Consider the following 18,640-nt stretch of genomic DNA (forward strand, 5'->3'; position numbering starts at 1 on the left):
GCACCACCTCTGTTGACCTCCATGCTCAGTTGCAATATTTGAACAATATATTGTCTGAACTCATTTGTGTCTAAGTAGGTATTTTTAATATTTTAGTTCTTTCTCTGCATCTCTCAGGTCCTGAATTGAAAAGCTAAGGTAGCGCCTTTAGAAATAATAAAATGTTTGAACAAGTCTAAGGTAAGGTTCCAACAGCAACAATCACTCAGCCAGGCTTCAACCTCCACGTGTTTTCTGGAATGCATTTCAAAATACAAAATCCTGATACATTAAACTACATAGTCAGTAATAAAAAAGTAATTGAAAAGAATATGAAGATACAATGCAGCCAGCTTACTGTGGCTTTGTTTTTGTATTTTCAACCCTTTTTCTTTTCCTGTTAATACACACAGCCCTAGGATTCAGGTCTGCCTAGTGCTGAGCATCATAAACTCTAATGAGGGTTGAGGGATCTCTGTTGCTGGTTCTATCAAACCAGCAATAAGCAATAATACCAAGTGTTAGTCATCATTCCTGCAAAAGAAGTACTGCCAAAAAATCCTAAACTTTGTTGGTTTGCTGATCTTACTAGTTATGCCCTAAGAGACACAGTGTTTTGAATCCAACCAGTTCCTCAGAATAAATGAATGATAGATTTTCAAGGTCTTGCCTGCTGCTCTTGAACTTTAATTAATCTTCCTTCCCAGTACCTGTACACTTAGTTTGCACAGACAAAATGTGTGTCACTATGATAGATACATCACAGCTGGAAGTCCAGTTACTCAATGGCAAAGCATTATGGAAATCTGTGAAATTCCACCAGGAATGGATCCAGCTGTAGAAATTTCTACTGGGCTTTTCCAGCTCACACTTTTAAAGTACTCTTTACAAATGAAACCCAGATTGTTTCCTTCCAAGTAGCTATATCAATTCATCTTTAATGAGCAGCAAGCCTGTGTCACTTTGGTTGAAAACTGAAGCATGAGGCCAGCTTTAAAGAGGTAAAGCAGGGCAACAAAAATGCTAAGCTTATGGCAGAACAACTCAAACAACATACCAAAAAATAGGTGCCCCTCAAACCATTTACAATATTTGAAGTTTACATCATAGACCCCACTTTATGCTGAAGGCAAGGAAACACTAACACAACCACATCACCAGACCAGAAGACCCAACAGCAGTGAGGCTTCGTCACAAGAAAAAAAATTATAGGCAAGATGACACACTTGCATGCTGGCCATGAGCAAGCATAAAAACTAACACAGCAAGATTACAGTTTTGCCAGCTCCCCTCATGATATGCACATAGAGAAGCTATTAAATAATCTTTATAAGAATCTGACTGCTATCTAGACATTCAGGCACACACACACCTCACCAGCAAATACCGTTATAGCAATGCATTGGCACATCAGTAATGTTGTATGCAAGTGTGCTGTGCTTCTCCCTGCCAGGGAACAGCGTCACCTAAGCTTTCAACAGGGCCTGGCTCAGAGTCTATTAAACAAGACAGCTGAGGCCTGACAGTATCCTGTGCACTTAATACTGAGAGCACACAGGCATTCATACTTATTTTGCATTAATGTGACAAAGGAAAGTTACACTTGAGCACTGTATCGTGCCAATAAATTTTACAGTTGTTTAATTTTTTTAGGAACAGTGCCTCAGACAATGTCTGTGTGGTCCAGAAAAGAAAATGTTTAATTTTCCTTCAAAAAATAAATGGAGGGAGGGGGGAAATCTCTGTACTGTGCATTATCTACTACCTTTTTCTACGTCCTCTTTCCTAAGGATCCAAACCCCCTATAGAATGTCCTCCAGCCTCCAGTGTTGCCATGTTAGGTCCACCCAGCTCAGAATGAGACAGAGACCATACATGGCTGGTCACAGACTAAGTTCTGGGCACTAAAGGCACACGAAGCACATTTTTCACAGTCAGCTCAAAGAGTGGGGTTGTATGTGCACAAAGTATCAGCCAAAACCAGAAATATAAAGGTGAATGAAGAGGGAAGAGAGGACTAGTTCCCATCTGTTTGTAAATGCTCTGCAAATATGAAAGCACCCTATGTTTACTAAGCACATTAATTTTCATAACTCAGTCACCTCATCATTAGTTATTGGCTAGCTGGAAGAATATTGTTGAACTCAGCCTTTAAATTTTATGCCTTGTTCAAAATGATGAAAGCAGAAATAATTGCACTTAAGACTGGCATGTGTACACTGAAGTCTCTTGATGGAGGATGTTTCACAGCTGACCAGATCTGACAGCTCTACTGGAGTAGAGTACACCTAGAGAGAACACCTTTGCAAGGATACCCTACTAAATATGTGGGGGGGAAAAGTGTCAGGAAAGCAAGAGAACTGAGGTAAAAATTGTAAAAGAGGTCTGAAAAAAGAAACAGATTTTGGAAAACATGTTCAGAGGATGATCAAACTAAAATCCCAGATCATAATGCTTGCAAACTTGGAGGATTTTTACAATTCATAACCCAGATGAAAATTCTGAAAATAGCTGAAGATGAACAAAGAAAATAAAAGCCAGATCTGAAATTCATAAATAAACATGAGTAGACTAGCCAGATTTTTCAGTGCTTACCTGAACCAAATCAAACCTTTCCAATTTGCAAATACTGACAAGTGTCATTTCAAATGTTATTAAAAGATTCCCTAAGTACAGAAGACAGGCTAGTCTGCCATTAAATCTTTTCTCCTTTGCTTTTCCAGTGCTAAAGTAATTGAAAACAGAATACATGCTTCTTGATGTAACCTAACATTTTAGGAACAGAAAGTATAAATGTTAGTTATATAGCTGACACTGCACTTCAAGTTTGCACTCTGTTGCACCCATATACCTACACACAAAGGTAGGTAAAAAACAAAAGCATGAACACTTAGTCATGCACATATAGAATACATGTGCAGTATACTCTAGAGCACCTATTAAGTGATACCACTTGCAATACACTCTGAATAAAAGTCCACATAAAAATGACACCAGTTCTTCTCCCGGCCAAGGAGTGGTAGAGAAGAGACAAACTTATAATGTACTTCTTTCCAAAAAACGGTGTCACAAACGACATTAGAAAAACTCCGTCCAAAGCAAAGTGTTGCACTGGGAATACATATGATTGCAAAGTCTGAAGGATGTGTGCATGCTTCAGTGAGGGCACGTATTTGGTATCTGAATCTTTTACTACCTTTGCTGCCGCTTTAAGTCTGTACTACTTTGGTATTTAAATTAAAAAGGAGACAGAAATATCTTTGGAGATGACTAAGCAGTTTCTTCATTTCTATTAAGTACCAAGAAGCAGTCCTGCCAATTTATTAATATTTAAGTTTCTACAACTTAATATGAACTTCGTTCCAAGAACTACATAGGTCTTCTTAAAGTGTACGTAGCAAGAAGTCAATGCCGTGCCAGCTGGCAGATTAAACAAGCCATTAAAGTGGGCTCCTACTGAATTTAACGGATTGTTTTTCATCTTTTCCCTCTCTACTCCGCTGCATCCAGATGTATTATTTAGGGAATATTTTCCACTCCCAGTAAGAAAAGTAAAAGAAATGCCCTTGGCACTTAATGAGTTTTTCCTCCGATGTGGTCTCCTGCTGCACTTGGAATTTATTCCATTACTGTATGGCTTGCAATGGTCCCAAAATATCTCTGACTACATGAAAAGATAGGGAAAGTGTTTGGGGTAGGTATGGTTCTTCATCCAAAAGCAGGGACAGCCTGGGGTGTTTGATCTTAGTAGATGATTTCACTCAAACCGTCATTATCCCAGCATACCACTTCAACAACCCATGCCCTGCAGCCCCCTGTGCAGAAGACCTGCACTGTTACCTGCACATTCTGGCTGGGAAAAGCAGATTACACCAGGATCAAGAACAAGACCAACACCAGCCTAAAGCAGGCTGGCAGAGAAGATCGTTTCCCTACAGCTCCTGCAGGACTTCAGGGATGAGAAATAAAACTGTGGTAAAACCCGGTGCCATCACAGAACAGGGGCCTTCATCATATCATTTTTCGTATAGAGAATCAGATACTTATTTGAACTTTGTTAAAGCTATGTGAACTTCATGATTTAGTAGTATTCAAAGGAAGAATTAATCTAGAATAAACTTTAGTATTAAGCCACCCTTGTGTCATCTTTAACATTAAAACAGTAACATAACTATTTCAGAGAAAAATGCCCCCTGTAACAGTTTTCCAGATAGACCCTCCAAAAAATCAGAATCTGCTCCCTGTCGCCGTTTCAGATACTGTAACTCCAGGCAGCTGCAGGAGAAGCACAGGCTTTTGAAACGCCTGGAAAATAATTTTATAAAAATTGAAATAATAAAAAAACCCCCACCATGTAGGCCTCCCTCAGTATTTCAATTCCTGGGTAGTAAAATGAGTACAGTCCCATAAACTTGCTACTGAACTAGAAAACAAAAAGGCCTTAAAACTAAGCATAGGCACACAGCCAGAGGCTGAGATAGCCAGCTCTGAAGTTTGACCATGACTCAGAGCAACTCCTTCCCCAGAAGCAAGAAGCCCCTCCAGGCTCCCGTGCAGCCTCTGCCTGGTCCCACACGGTGAGCAGGCCCCTAGCTCCAAGGCAGGCTCAGCAACCATGTTGGCCCATGCAGTGACTTCAGAATTCGGCTCAAACTGATTTGCCAAAATTGTTCTGGAGGTCACAAACATTCCCTGCCCCCGTCTTAATGGGCAGTTTAATTCTTGATTGGATAAAGTGCAAAAACTGTATTTTGCATGTATTCTTTGTTTCTAATACCCAGGATCTGAAAGGGGACTCCCTTGCTTGGCTAGCGGTCGGGATTCATTAGACCTTTTATGATGATTCTTTCTGTTGTGCAGATATATGATGAATCTCAGATGTTTAAATAGCATATAACAGTGCTCCATTGACCTTGCTGAGAACAGTTGGAGCAAAAAAAAAAGGTAATTTTCCTCAACAAAATGTTAAAAATGTGTCTCCACTATAGCACAGATGCAGAGGATAAAGAAACTCCAGAGGGATTAAAATATTTTAGATTAATTTGGAAGAAGGCCACATTGTGTAAAGCCTGGTTAGTTTGGGCCTTTCCAATTCCACGCCGTATAAACAAACCCATTTAAACTGCATTTGGTAGAAGGAATGTTTAAAAAAAAAATAAATCCCCCAAAGTAGTTGTAACTCAAATGACCTCCAGTTCTGTATTCTCTTCTTACTGCCTAAAGAGCAAACATATGTACGATGTATTCTAGCCAGAGCTTGTGCAGTTGCTGTGTGAATCATACTGCTTGAAAATTAAGTCATTTAAGTAAAGGGATTCTGGCTCCCTCAACCAAGGTTTTAAAACTGAAGCAAGGTTAGATCTGGTTGGGTTTGGAGCTAGCTTGCATACTTTGAACAAGACCATTGCTTATAGATGTTTGCTTTGGACTGGATAGAAGGAAGTAAAAGAAGAAAGAAAATTCAAAGGAAGAGACTGAAAGAAAGGAAAAGAGGGAAGACAAAAAGAAATCATATAATCAACACAATTATATAAGAACTAACCTAATGTTCAGTGTGCCACTGTCTGGCAGAAGCAAGTTCTTAATGTTTACTCACTTTGAAGGTCAAATTTTGCCCCTTTTATTCACACATAATAGAGTGTTTGCCTACAGAGTCTTCCAAAGAGACAAGTCACAAAGTGTGGTACTAAGTAACCATAAAAAGTGAATGGTTGCTGAACATTATGAATTAATCAAGTTGAGACCCAAATATGAGAGTAGCAGTGAGCCAGCCAGAGTGGCAACAGCATAAAATGCACAGTGAGCCATTTTGGGTGACTAGCATCTACAAAACAGCAGGCACTTAAAGTAAAGGGACTTTCCTTATCATAAACTAGAAATCCTGGAGCAACTCTGTATGAGAATACCCTCCTATTCTGCCACATGGATGAAGAAAGTTCTCCAGCAGTCCCAGGCCTCCTTGAGTACTTGAAATGGTACCCAAGTATTTGACCATAACTAAGTCACTGTGTAAATTCCTCTCTCCTCTGAGGATGAGAGGGAGCTGGCCCAGCTGAAGACAATTTGTTATCTTCTCTCTCCCAAATACCCAAAGGAACCAACATCATTTCATCACTGAATGTAACCGTCTTGGAGACAAATATGGCAACTTGATTGCAGTTCAGAACAACACTACTGGACATTTTAGAATACAAAATGAGGAAGAATGTAATTTTCGAAGAACGTAGTCTTGGAGAATAAAAAGATTAATTTAATTTCTGGGATTTGAGGGCTAGCTTTGCTTCTCTTTTTGACATTATAATGAGATGTTCTGCAGCATATGATATTGCAAGAAGCAATGCTGCTTCTGACACCATGGTCGTAAAATTCAACCGTGATGATGGCTTCTGCAGCTATCAGACATTTGGTCGCACATAATTTGCTTGCTACAATGCTACCAGTTTAAGTTTTCTATGTGATCTTTTTTCTCTTGATGGTTATGGCACATTAGCGATTAACACGTTCTCCAGCATTTCCTGCACATTTTTACTTTTTATCTATAACCAGCCCTGTGTGCTCCCATATTCAGCCTGGTTGCATGAATGGAAGGGATACATTAAGCTCTCTTTGGAGATACTCCAGGTTTGCAGGGATATAACCATAACCAGAAAGCTGACCAAGGGAATTTTTACATCATCAAAAAATCAATTCAGAATGTAGAACTTCTTGTGGTTGGATTTTATTCTTCAAATGTCATGTACAGACTTTTGTTTGTTGACATACCACTCTACACATTCATGAAAACAAGATGTTCCCTAGTTACTTAGAACATCATGGTAAAACATTTTAGATAAATACTTCACATAATTTCAGAAACAGATGCTAGATAGTAAAATTTCATGTTTGCAACAGAAATGGCCAGGACCTATTTATTAGTGCTTGGAATTTTCTATTTTGTGCTTCACATTATCACCAGCAATACATTAAAAACATAACAGCTATTACTTCCTAAGCTTTCGTTTTGAAATGTATTTAACTTTTAATGTATTGAAATAATTTCTTTCTAAAATTTACTCCAAGAAGTTTATGAGTAGAGGACAGTATTTTGCAACACTCTTAACTCTGTCCTTTCACTCATATGCCTGCTGTAATTCTATGTCAACATTTTTTTTTATTATTTTTTGCACCTTCAGGAAGATTTGAGTTTGTCTGCTCTACCATCTTATATAGTGGCATATACAGAGGCTTCTCTGTTCCACATAGAAAAACGTGCAGGACTTGTGATAATTTCTGCCATGGCCAAAATATAATCAACTTGTTCTATCTTCCACCTGTTTGAAATAGAAGTTTCCTACCTTCACCTAAGCAGTAGCATCCTTCCTTTGTGGAGTACCACTTAAAATTTGGAAGGAACAATGCCCTTCACACTGTTCATGGGGCTAAAGTTACCACATGGCCCCTTAAAAAAAAAAAAAAAAAAAAAAAATCCAGTTCTGAAATGTACCTCTTTTGAGATGCTTTCTTCTTCAGTTTAGCATCAGCAATGATAATCATTAATCTAAGAAAGTTTATAAGATATTCAGCCTAAATTTTGCTTCTCTGAGTAGTTCTAGCCTAAATGTTGTTCCTTGTAGTACTCCTAGCTAGACCCTATCATTCTAATAATATAACTCCATTCTTAATATTGTCCCTTTCCTGATTTATTCAAATAGACTGTGTCTGTTACCTGTAGTAATACATTTTGAAACCTTACTGGCTCTTTGTCAAGTGACGGAAGTAAGATTAATTTGATTGCTCAATAAATCACATTGTTTCAGTTTAGTTACATGCTACAGCCAACTTTATGTTGCCTGAGGTAGTTAGGGGATATGTTAAGGTCACATAGATACAGAGTGGGGACGCAGATGTTCAGTGATGTAAAGTCACCCAAAAGGCTTTGCTCAGAGACATTTCAGTTTACGAGTAGGTTTTATGAGCTCTGGTAACAAGGCAACCTCCCAGCATCTTCCGCACAGAGCTCCTCAGGTGCATCAACTTCAGGTTTCCATCCCCTGGCTCCTGGCAGCTTCCTTGCTCAGGTGCTGGTTGTGGTAGGGAAGCTGTGCACAACGACTGAGCACCAGAAATGAGTCAAGAACAAAGATGCAAGTGCAGAGAGCTGGCTCTGGTGTTCCTGCGTCTATGTCAGGACTCATCTCCTGCCTCAATAAACGACACTCAGTTAACACTGTTTGTTAGATTGATAAAGACTATGTAGATTTAGTTTCCACAGAATAAAAACCCTTGAACATTCTGGTAAGAAAACATAACTGGAGGAAATCAATTAATAAAAATAATTACATTTTAGTCTGAGATTTGTGATTTCTTATTTGCAGGCTTTTCTCAGCTTTTGTTGTTCAGCATTTTCTTTGTACTTGCAGGGATAATACTGCTTAGATTACCCTCAGTTTTAACACAAGACAAAAACATGACAGAGATTTGTCTTTCAGTGATAAAACTAGTGAAATTGAACACTTATGATAACCCTGTCTTTGAAAAACATCAGTAAAAAGCCCCCTGAGCTCCATGAACATGTTGCAGACTGCACGTCACATAACTAAGGACTGCAATTTTTTGCCTGAGGCTCCCACATTTAACAAAGGGAAATACTGCTTTCAACAAAAGATGCTATTCTAGTTATGTGCCCTTTTACCCTGTCAGAGAAACAGCTGGTATCATAAAGTCACAGCTAATTTGTATCATGTCTGCTCTAACAGTCAGATTCAGTTTGTATCAAACTTTCAAAGTCGGACTTAATACAAGTTGATGGATGACAGCTTTTCTAGCCTCCCTCCCTCCTAAAACATTTTTGAACATTGCCTCTCACATTAAAATAAAACCCTACATTCAAAATACGTATGGAATCTTGATGCTTCGCATAGCCAGAATATACAAAAATTTTTAAAACTAGCAAATTTTTACAAAGATTCCTAAAGAAGGGTGAGAAATTTACACCAGCAGTTCTAAAGCTCTGTGATAAATAAACAGTGCTTTAAGACAGACATGTGGGTACCAAGTTTAATGGAAAAGAATTTAAAAATCAAAAAAACCTCAAAACCTCACTTGCCTCAGGTAATCTTTTGCAGTTTGGGATGTCTGTTCTCCTAAAAAAAAAATCAGTCCACCGGCAGAGACTTTAAAGGCTTTTTCAAAGTCAGCACTCAACTATTTAGGAAAAGCCAATTTACTTTTTTTGTTGTTGTTTTTAAGGGACCTGTTTCTCATTTATGCTATTAAATGCAATCTAGTCTCATTTTAAGTTTCCCGAAGCAGAATGCCTGAACTATGTAAAAAGGGCTTTAGTGAAAGTGAGAGTCAGGCCAACAACTTAACAGCTCCAAACACAGAGTGCTCATGTGAGAGGGAGCTGCAAAGATCAGGCTCTTCTTGGAAAACAGGCATGGGGGAACTTCCAGAGATTGGGAGTTCAAGCTCAGTTCAGATAAACATCTAACAGTGCTGGTGTGCTTCTGAGGTCATCCTCCACAGCACCTGAGTCTACAACATCAGCTGGAGACAAGATTTTTTTTTTTTTTTTATATTTCAGCTACTTTCTCCTTCTGGATAATCTAGAAGTATTTGACCGAGGCTCTTTCATCCCACAATCTGAAAGCATCACTGAAATGTACGCAAAGAAAATCTCACATCCTGGGAAGTAGGGAAGTGTTTATTTATCTGTGGTTTTTTTTAGTCTTGCACAGCATAATGCTTATCAGGGTTCTGAATGATTGTCCCATGTATTGGAAAGAGATTGGTCTGCTTCATAAATTTAAGTATCCCAAGTGATTAACATCCCCGGCAAGTTTAAAGCAGTAGTATCAGTAATGCCATTTTAAAGTAACAGGAGAGCTTAAGGTGACAGAGCTGAGAAAGAGCAGTTGTCAATGAAGACTGAAGAATCCCAGCTCCCAGCCTATCTGTCCCTCAGTGCACGCATTTCCTGCCTTAGAAGGTTAATATTGCACAGAAGACAGTAAGATACAGCTTCTGCTGTGCCTAAGCTGTGCTTGGCACTGTTCTCTGGTGGACTCCTTGCCAGTGAACAGAGCCAAAGCGCAGCAAGTTCCTGCCACATCCTCTTCAACGAGCTATATCTGCTCTCTACCTACTGGGAAGATGTAGATAATCAACTCCACTCCCTTCACTCTGAGCTCAGCAGTGACTCTGCCCCTACATATGATCCTTGTGCTTGTTCAGATTTTTTTTTTTTTTTTTTCAAATGTTCTGAAACCTCTGTCTGGCAAGGCATGATTTATTAGAAGCAGATTTCTCTTCACCTACTCAGTGTGTCAGTTTTACAATTCCTAGGTGGTGTAATTCCTGGGAAAAAAAATGTTCTTAATCCAAAACTCCAGATGAGTCACAGCAGGTTTACTTGTTTTGGTTCACCCTTAAATGAAGCATAATTTTCTATATCTACACGATGCTCTGGTTTTCTTTGTTTCAGCTGCCTGTTAGCTCCAGATTTCTTACAAGCAGTAAGACTTTTCTAGCAAACTATGGCCATCAGTTGGGCTCAGCAACCCAAAGACAGTCATCACATTTTCACTGGACTGTGAATTGCATCAGGAAGAACACTACTACTTCCCAAGCTTGATCCCTGAGTATTAAACTAAACAAAAGTCCAAACAGTTGTCTTTAATACCACTTCAGGAATGCAGGGCAGCACAAAAACGACCAGGTTCTCATCTTTCACAAAAGATCTTTTGCCAAAAAGTGTCCTGGCTGCACATCGAGGTCACCCAAAGTCCCAGAAGTTACAGGGAAGCTCAGCCAAGACTTGGTGCTGCACCTCCTCTTCCGAGCAGTATAGGACAGATGAGAGAAGGAAGACCCTATGGTCATCTCATTTTAATTCACCACAATAAAGTCACAGAAAAATGTCTTTAGAGACTACAGAAATGCTTTCAGTCTCGGCTATTGAAGAGAAAAGCTGACAAAAACTTTCTTGCACATTAGCTTCCTAATGGCAAACATCTTGTCTTTTAACAAAACATACATTTCCAATAAAAATAAAACAAGTCATCACTAGCCAGTTATTTTGGACCTTAACCTTACAGGGCATCACCTCTTTTTGAAATTAATCTGCATAAGCATGTCTCAGATTGTCTTCCAATCAGATGTGGCTGTATTCAATAACTAACAGAAGAGTTACAGGACTGTCATGATAACACTGAACTACCTTATTGCTTTTTATACTGGAATAAAGTTTGTTTGCAGTACTTTGCAGACATAATGCTTGTTTTCTCCTTTCTAAATGAGTGTATTGGTCCACCTCATTTGGTTTAATTATTTTCTAAAGGCACCTAGTAGCTTTTTGCATAGTATTTTCATTCATGCCCCCTAAAGACCATCCTTGTATTTGACCAGCTTTAGAATGTTAAAGAGGAAGGTTAAGCGTGGGATTTGCCTTTCCTTCTTCAAGACAGAATTGTTCCACCACCTTAAGAAGTGCTGTGCAAGCATCATGGGCACTTCAATATGAGACAGATGATACTTGCCCTGCATCCTACACCTGGAGCAGATGAATGATTCCCTGAAGGACAGATTTTCAGATGCAATAGAAGAATCAAAATAAGGCACTAACACCAGCTCAGAAACACACTGCAGTGCAGTCTCACTTTTGAAGGGCTGAAGTGCTTTCTTTCAGCATCACAGTCTGCATGCTGAGACATGTCTACAAATACAACTCGAGTTGCTGAGCTGTCAGAAAAACTCTGGAGGGCACTCACTGCTCTCTTTGAATATTCTGTCCTAAGCACAGGGGGAAAGCGCTTGCATTTCTGATGCCATTTGCTTTTGGATAGTATGGCGTCCCTCTCCTTGGGTCACATTTTTAAGGAATTTAGGTAGATCATAAACGCAACACCCAAGGAAGCACATGGGAACTTAAATTCCGTGATCTCACTGGAAGAAATATTTCATGGGAAATTTTAGAACATTTAGGCTGGTTCTGAATCAGTAAGAAATCCTAATTCTGGAATATCAACATTTCCTGCCAACTGGGAATCCCAGATTGTATCTGGCTTCAGTCTTAAATACCTCTGTCTGTCTAAAGGCTCAAAAGTAATGCAGAACTCCAGAATGGGAACCAGGGCAGAGAACAGCCTGCAACAATTATCAGCCCATTCAGCACTTGCACAAACCTTCTCAGAAGTGTAGGCTGAGTTAAATTTGCTTCCCCAAGGACAATGACAAAAACAGCTAAAACTGGACCAGACCCAGAATTCATGATGGAGGGGAGGAAGGCTGTGGACATGAAAGGCAACACAAGCAGTCTTCAGCTTGCCACCATGTATGTCTCCTCCTCCTGCACACAGCTCTTGCCAAAAAGAGCAGAGGTACAGAACAGGTCGAGGCACACAGAGAACATGGGCACTCATCAATGAGGATAAACAATTCGCTGTACCCTGAATTAACTGAAGATGATGGCATCTAAGGGAGTTGCCTTGACCCTGGTGCAATATTTCTGACCCCATCAGTCTGCCGTCATAGTCACTGCTTAAACTTAGAGCCAGTCCTTGGTTTGTCTCTAGTCTGGAATTTCCGTATATTGAGAGGCCTAAGTTTACACACATTATAAACATTTCCTTTAAATGGTTTGTGAGCCCTCACTTGTTCTGGCAGTGAAAGAACAATGTTTGTAAAAAATGTCTAAGTCTGACACGTTGTAAATAGTCAGTAAATATGGTTACTTGGACTCTCACTCAGACTCAGAACCTGCTTGCTCTGAAAAGAACTGAAGGCACAACAAGACAGTAACACAAGTAAATATCATTTAAGAATCCCATTGCAAGCATAAAACCTGCTGATATCCAGCAGAGAAATAAATACAGCTACAAAAAGAATGGCCATACACCCACAAAATAATTACTATAAAATTCAAATATGTTTATTTGAAGATAAAATTCAAGATAAAATCCTTTAAATCTACTCTCCATCCTGAAGAAAGTAATCTCTGGTGACAGTGCTCCCAGAGGAATAGGAATCATGGGCATGACTGCAGAACTGTCCACTGATTTTCAGAGGGATTTTGATCAGCTCCCAGAGAAGCAAGCAAGCGCACAGAGGAGAAAAAATATAATATAAAAGCCTCAATTAAAACAAAGAAAAAAAACCACAAAACAAAACAAACTAACAAAAAACCACTATAGAGAAAAACTTTTTGAACACCACTAGCAAGCAAATCTGAAGTAACTACTTTGATCATACTCACAGGAAGGCAATCAGAGGAAATATTCTGAGCTTTCCAGTAATGAACCACCTGATGGTGATGTCAAAATGATGAGTCCAGGAAATAAAGGCGATAGCTGTGCAAAAACAGAAAATCAAGAACATTGTTTAGCAATGGCATAATTATTATACACTCTTCATTTTTCTTTGGTAAAGACTTCTTTAACAACATCGCTACAGAAGTTTTTTAAAGTGTGGAATAAAACAAAAATTTTGCAGGAGAGACAAAACCCACTATCAGTAGCTCTATAAATTAAGTGTTTGACAAAACAGACTTCTATTTCCCAAAAATATCTCACAAAGCCACCCATTAAAACCTCTTTAAGAACTGAAGCTGATTCAGGCTAAGCTGAACATTCTCTTGTGATTAGTAAGAGATGAACCAAAGCATCAGACCAGTGGTGAGTTTACACAACAGTGCACAGTTTCCAGAATACCTCCCTAAGGATTTATACCGAGATATGTAGTATTCAACATATTCATAAAATCATTCTGCAAAACAGATGAACAGCGAGAAGGCAAAGCCTGTAGATGATACTAAACTACTCATCATAGTAAAATCTAAAGTCAGTAAAAAGAACTGGGGGAAGAGTTTGTGATAATGAATTTCTGTGGGCAGACTGAATTCAGTATTCATAAGTAAAGCTACAGGAGGAAAAATCTTGTACCAGTCCACACACAGTGATCAACTCTAAATGAGCCAATAACATTCATCAAAGACATTGTGGAGTCTGGGGAAGAGCTCTCTGAAAATACTGAGTAGCCAGCACTTGTCAAAAGGCAAGTTAAGAATAACTTGGGAAAAATCTAGATCCTACCTAGATCACACATGTAAGTATATACTATATCTCTGTTTTCAGTTTTGCATGAAGTTCTGGTTACCCTTTCTCAAAAGAAGCCCCAGAAAGGGACATCAAGAATGATCAGAACTATGACACAGTCCCATCTAGAAGGCAATCTAGAGTGTGACTCTTCCATTTGAAGAAGAGACGTGATTGAGGCAAGATATAAGAAAGGTCACAAATGGTGTTTAAACAGTAAATGTTGTTTATTGCTCCACAAGAACTATGTTTCAAGAACAAATTTAAAAATATATATATATGTGGAGGATCATTTAATTAGCTATGAGATATAACAGTCTGGATGTGACTGATAGCTTAGAAAGTCCCAAAGCCAGACTCTGGGAGAGGACATTAAAAGGAAAAGCCATTCCACACTCATCTGCTTTCACTTGCTTTACTGCAAGTGACTCTCTCAGTTAGAGATAGGTTATTAACCTAGATAGGCTCTTGCTCTGACTCAGCACAACAATTCTATAAATGTCAATTCAGAGAGCAGAATAAATGAGCTGCAAAGACAGTACAACAAAAAAAAGACAGTACAACTGTGTGATCTAGTAGAAACTCAGAATGGATACCAGGGAATACAGTAAGAAACAGCTTCATGAAATGGGGTAGTTTTTGTATTTCCTGAAGACTCACTCTGCATTCAGCTACCACTTGGTAGCATACAGACCCACCAGAAGAAAAATAAAACTCTAAGCTTTCTTCAGAGAGCCTCACATGATCTATTCTCTTTAGACCAAGGACCTTCATATAGAAAATCCTGCTGCCAAGGAAACAGATTATTCAAAAAACACTGTTTTCAGAAATTTAAGATCATAGTGTGGGATCATTACTTGTATCATTTTCTGGTTATTGATTGGAAACTCTCAGACTTTTGAGGACTTGATGTAAATGACTATTCAGCACTCTCAAAAACAATTTTACAGTCTGATATCTAGGTTTTATAGACACCGGTCAGTGATTTACATTACTGAAAACTTTGGGGTAGCCAAGGCCAAAATTTTTTTTCATTCCCTTAGGAGTTTCAAGTATTGGATTCAAAAGAGATATCAATCTCCTTTTGGTGCTTAACATTATCATGCATACATCACACAGCAGAAAAGAGGAATGTAAGAGGACACCCCTAAGCATCACAGTCCAAAAAAAGCAACCAAGAGCCTCAAGTCATCTTCCTCTCATTGGGTATTCCTGCTTACAGCAAGAGCAGACTAGGGTCCAGAGGTCCATCCAGTTTACGAATAGCATGAAAATCCTTCCAGGTCACTGAATTAATTCAAACTTTTTCACTAACTTGAAAATCTGACTTTGCCCATTTCTGTTGTTTAGTGTGCCCCACTTGACTCTCAGCAGGCACAACTTCATAACACTCAGATCATGCATTAGGAAGATCCTGGCTCTAAAAGTCTTTTTCTGCTTTTGCTCACTTACATACTCTTCAACATTTATCTAAAAATTGATACAACCCCCGAAAGATTTTTCTTTTCTTTCCCAGTCACAAAGCCCTCTTCTGCTATTCTCCTTGCTCTGTCCTAAAGCAACATTTTTCTGAATTGAGCTCAACAGAATTTGTAATATCAATAAAACGACTGGAACATGCTCTCACTCTTTGCTATCCAAAAGAGCCCCTCTCACACCACAATTCCATTGTGAGTTGACTATGAGGGGAAAGAACAATTTAACAAACCGGAAATTTCCATGCAACCTAAGCAGGAGGGAAGTTCAGGTCCAGGCTGAAAACCAGACTCCATAAATCTGAACCCTCCAATCCAAGAAACATCACAAGCGTTTGGACACAGTTTGGACTATAACCTTCAGTGGTAAAACTGGCACATTTTTTACTGATTCTTCAGTCTTTCAAATTCCCCTGACCATAAACATAGGGTTTATGTTCTGCTCTTGTTCACACAATGGCATTATAAGCATTGCAGACCTAGGCACACACCGAGCACTGCACATTCAGGCACACAATGAAACTCAATTTCCAGCTAACATAGGTACTAGATTCTCGGCTAAGGTAGGTCAGTACCCATTAAATGTAATTTTAATAACAGAAAATCTTTTTTCCAAAGTTCCTGAAAACGCTGGTATCAGAAGTACTTAGTGGCTGAAGAAATTAGGAAGTTGTTATAATCTTGATTACGGAAATGAGGGAAACCGAATCACATCCAAGGTCATTCAGAAGTTGACCTGTGACATTTAAATGTGGTGTTTTGATTAAAAGTATATGTGTGCATACACGAAGAAAAATGTTGTTTCACTCCCCTCTACTCAATTAATTTGGTTCCATTATACCAGGTAACTTTGAATGGAAATAAAGTTATGGAGCCCAGTTACCAAAACTATGTGCTTTATCTAATAGCTCACACAGGGCTGTGACAGGGTTCAGATCTCCTCTCTCCTTGCAGGGATTTTAGCCTACATCTTCCAAAGGACACTCTAAGATCTTCCAAATCCCTCCCAGCCACTGCTGGTGTTAAGGGTATAAGGGGAACTGTAACACATTAGTCTGAATTCCGACTAGCTACGCATCCTGTCTCTGGCAGTGGCCAATTTCAGATGTTTAGGGTAGAACATAAGAACAGGAAGAGCATATAATGATGCTTCCCACAGATACTCTACAAGAGCTTGTGATTCCAGAATGCCTCAGCCAAAGGTGGAATCTGTGTATTTACTGATCTCCATGACAGGTTTTTCCATTATTATCTCCAGTTGCTTCCAACATTCAGCAAAATCCCATAACAGAGTGTCCCACAATTTAATTATGTGCTATGTGAAGGTATAGTTCACTTTGGACAAGTAATTAAATCTTCAGACTGACACTAAAACTCAGCTATACCACTTCCCAGCTGAAGGCTTACACACCTAATGCACAGTAAGGTGTGGTATGCACATAGGGAGTATTCCTCATTGCATCACATATAATGGAACAATCCCAAATTATTCAATAGCAAGGTGGTTAAGAAGCTGTTTTGGAAATAGCACACCTGTGTTTCAGTCCCAGTTACATAATTAATAATATAGAAAAGTGAAATAACCTCAGTAGGAGAGAGTGGGAGTGCCATAAAGAATAGCTAGAGAGTGCACTTTACAGTTCTTTTGGACAAAAGCAATAACTCAGTTTACCTACTGGGTTCTGATTTAATAATCTATTAGATAAAATAAGGATTTCTCCTCCACTTTTTAAAAACAACAAATAATTTCACAGAATTACAGAACAGTTCATTTTGGAAGGCATCTCGGAAGATAATCTAGTCCGATTCCCTGCTTAAAGCAGACAACCCAGGATCATGTCCAGTTGGGGCTGAATATCTCCAAGGCTGGAGACTCCACAGCCTCCCTGGGAAATCTGTTCCACTGTAGATCACTTACAGTAATATAAGTTTTCCCTGCATTTAAATTTTCTCTGTTTATCTTTGAGTCCTTCACTGGGTACCACTGAAATAAGACTGGTTCCATCTTTTTTGTGACCATCCCTCTCCCTTTGTCCTCCCCCCCATTGTCACAGAGTCATGGTGTTTAACAGCCATAGGGTGGCTGATAAATTTGAATCTCATTCCAGTTAAGGATAGGAAATTTTACCCATAGATTTCAGTATTGGCTCTTGTGCAATTTTTATTTTATTTTTCCCTTGAGTCATGAAAATGAGAGCAGGAAGCCACCTTTTTAAAAATCAGTCTAGGTGAAGTGTTCTTTGTTTATCCATTTCTTCCAGATCTCCTTTTCTTCTTTCGATTTTTATGTTGTCAGGGTTCCCATGTCATTTATTTACTTACAAAGACATTACAGAGGGAGCACTTAACTAAAACCTTTCAACTTTTCCTCAAGTGTGCTATGTGCACAAAGAAGACTTTTCTTCAGTGTTTGGCAGACAAGTGTTGCCAACAGAAGAGGGGAACAGGAAGCCTCTAACGCATCCATTACTATCTGAACAGGTACCCAAGGAAGTTGTTTTCTAGGATGACCTAACAAATGGAGGTGCGTTGTCTCTTGCAAAGTGCTTGCATAACCACTTACAAGAACCTTATCAGTACAAAACATCAGCATTCAAAGTAAATGAAAACACTTCTCATGCAGCAATATGCTTAGAGTTTCATTTAAAACCATAGTCAAAGCCAATTGACTTCAGGCTAAACACATATTTACAAGCTCTGCTGAACATGGACTTCTTGTTGTACCTTAGCTCTACTCTCCAGAGGGCTGCAGCCATCTCCTAGTTAGCAATTTTTCTGTCAGTGTTAGGAGTATCATCAAGTCCAAGCTTCCTGGGTTTTATACAAACAGTAGAACAAAAAAAAGATAGTTCTTGCTCCGAGAAAGTTTATTATCCAGATGTAAGAGGGATCAAGCTACACAAAAATTTCTGATCTAATAGCTACTCTCAATGAACTTAACATTGTTATATATATTAATGTATTATTAAAGAAACAGTTTAAGAGTTCAAGTGCCATCTTAATCTCAGCTGAAGAATGACCATTAAGGCACACCCCACGTCTTCAAGGAAATACTTACTTCTTTCAAACACATAGCTAGATGTATATACTATCTTTAGTTTTCAAAAGTGATGA

At 38.9% G+C, this 18,640-nt stretch overlaps 1 protein-coding gene across 8 annotated transcripts in view; it reads right to left on the reverse strand.

Moving 5' to 3' along the window:
- CALD1 (caldesmon 1) overlaps positions 1–18,640 on the reverse strand; it is a 252,893-nt gene that overhangs the window by 106,762 nt on the left and 127,491 nt on the right. For all 8 annotated transcript variants that reach the window (XR_007888905.1, XM_051613482.1, XM_051613490.1 and 5 more), the window contains exon 2: positions 13,214–13,307. The gene's annotated coding sequence lies outside the window, so the exon portion shown is untranslated. The remainder of the gene's footprint in view (positions 1–13,213; positions 13,308–18,640) is intronic.

This window comes from Apus apus, chromosome 1 (genome assembly GCF_020740795.1).
Source record: "Apus apus isolate bApuApu2 chromosome 1, bApuApu2.pri.cur, whole genome shotgun sequence".
In the NCBI taxonomy this organism is placed as follows: domain Eukaryota; kingdom Metazoa; phylum Chordata; class Aves; order Apodiformes; family Apodidae; genus Apus; species Apus apus.